This window comes from Seriola lalandi, unplaced genomic scaffold (genome assembly GCF_002814215.2).
Source record: "Seriola lalandi dorsalis isolate HSWRI2012SDOR001 ecotype SW California unplaced genomic scaffold, Sedor1 jcf7180002054861, whole genome shotgun sequence".
Taxonomy (NCBI): Eukaryota; Metazoa; Chordata; class Actinopteri; order Carangiformes; family Carangidae; genus Seriola; species Seriola lalandi.
The window spans coordinates 1,539,041-1,541,557 of NW_019525414.1; positions in this window are offsets into that span (position 1 = coordinate 1,539,041).

A 2,517-nucleotide genomic window follows, 5' to 3' on the forward strand; every position below is an offset into this window, starting at 1 on the left:
GAAGGGAACATGACTTGACTGTTCAGACAATATTGAAATAAATGAGGCAAATGAGTCAGAAGTTTACATACACTACAAACTCTGCCTCTTTGATGGGAAAATCTGAAGAAATCAGTCAATATGTCAGAAAAATAATGTGGAACTTCACAAGTGTGTGTTGGGGGGGGGGGTTAAAACTTGGTCGCAAATTCATGTGGCTTAATATTTCATCAGTGTATAAGGTCAAATTCTGGAAACATGTCCTTGCTGAAGGGGGTCAACAATAAGAAACGCCCGAAACTGGAATAACATGAATGTCTGTAGAATGACATCTTCCACAAATATAGAGAGCTGCAACTAAAAGGTCTCTCACACACACACACACACACACACACACAGGATGTGGGTGACGTCATAAATTTACATGAGGTTAATATAAAGATCAGCTAATCTAGTATACTGGCAATATATATTTCTATGTGTATGAGCATGTAATGGACAAAGTAGTATAGTTAATGTTAGTGAGGCTAAATATGAGTAGGATGGTGGTGGTACTGGTTTCCAGGGAATGCAAACACTGTGTGTGTGTGGTCAGGCACAATGAGACACCGGGAGAAGTAGCAGTTCAATTCCGGTCTTTAGCTTAAGCTTATTTATCACAGGAAGGTGGCTGACAACTGTGGCTCGTTTTTATCTATTAAACAGAAAATGTATTGATTGTATGTATTAATTCCATTAGAAACATATAAATTGTCATAAGCAACTACTAACATAACTTGTGTCACACGGTGAGGTCAAGTTTGGGTTTGTCCTGTCTCCATGTCTTGTCATTTCCTGTTTTATTTTGAAAGGTTAACTCTCCTCTCGTTTCAGGTCACTTGCCCTTCCTCATGTGTCACCTGTCTGAGTGTCTTCCCTGATTCCTGATTGTGTCCACCTGTTCCCCATTTGCCCTAATGTGTCTTATAGTCTGCGTCTCCCTTTGTCTTGTGCCAGAGTGTCTCGTTCCAGTCGTGCACCCCAGCTTCCTATCACGGTCCATGCCTTGCCTTGTCTTTGCCTTATACTTCGTCTTTACCTCCTTGTGAGTGATTTTTTGTTTGTAATTTCATAGAATAGAGTTTTTTGTTTGTCAAGTTTAGAGTGGTTTTAGTAACCTCCATGTGAGTGATTTTTTGTTTGTATTCTCATAGTGAAGAGTTTTGTTTGTCAAGTTCATAGCAGTTTTTGTAGCCTCCTTGTGGAGTGATTTTCTGTTGGTTTATTCCTTTTTTGTTTCAGCAGTTTTGTCCCTCCAGTTGGAGTGGTTTTTGTTTATTAGATTCTTCCTGAATAGCATAATTTTTCATAGTTGGTTTTATTTGTCACTCCCTCTCGAGGTAGGAGTATTTAAATAAAGACTGCCTTATTGACACTCTGCATCTGAGTCCTCATTCTAGTCCAGGCCTGACAACTTGAACATAACTAATAATTGCATCTTGTAAAGTTTAAACAACAAAGGAACTCACATTACACTCAGTCAAACGATTGTGACCAGGAGCCCAGGTTCTTCTGCTGCTGGTCAAAGGGCCTGACACCTGAAATCAATCCCTCCTGCTTCTCCTGAGGCAGCTCCTCCTCCAAACCTGCTCTTCACCACAGGTAAATAATGACAAAGTATATTGCTGATTAATTACAAAGTGTACTTTTTTTATTAACTGGAAGAAGCTAAAAGTATAACAGAGCATACTTTTATTGCAATAATAATATTTTAATGGTTTATTTCTTGTATATTTGTAGGACTCCCACAATCATTTTTCATGTACTTCTAATAAAAACAGAGTAAACTTTATTCTCACTTATCAAGTGTTTATGTACAAACACAGCCATACACTTAAGTGTACTAGGTATACATATAGAAGTACACTAAATACACTTCAAATTGTGCTTTTCTACAGTTTAATTACAACAACAGTACTTAGTACAAAATGAGTTCTTTCAAAATATCAAACTTAAGGTTAATTAATCATTAACACACTTGAAGTACACTGATGATTAGTGTGACTGCAATTATACCTAAGAATGCGCTTCTCTCGCTCACAGCACTTCATTCTGCATTAAAGATGATGCTGTTTTTTTCTTCAATTCAGATTCATTTTTCACTTTATTCACGTCATTTCTCTCCAGAAGGTTTCACAATCACATTTCCTGCCTGGCTTCCCACCGTTTCTCAGCCCCCACCGCGCTGCGTGAGGCGTTGGCAACCAGGTGATACATCCTACAGGTAGAGACTCCCCCGGGCAGAAACTGCATAGAAACGTCATATGCAAAACTATTGTTGTCAAAATCTAAGAGCAGATGTTATTTGAAAGTAGCGTGGCTTGGGTATGTGATTGGAGTAAGAGTCTGTATCTCTGCAAACACTTTTCCATACACGCAACCCTGACCCCTATGTCAGCAATGTATGTATTGCACCCTGTTGTTCTAATTATTATATTATTATTTATTTAAAACATTCAGCATTACCTCAGTGATATGTGATCAAACTTGCTCATAAGC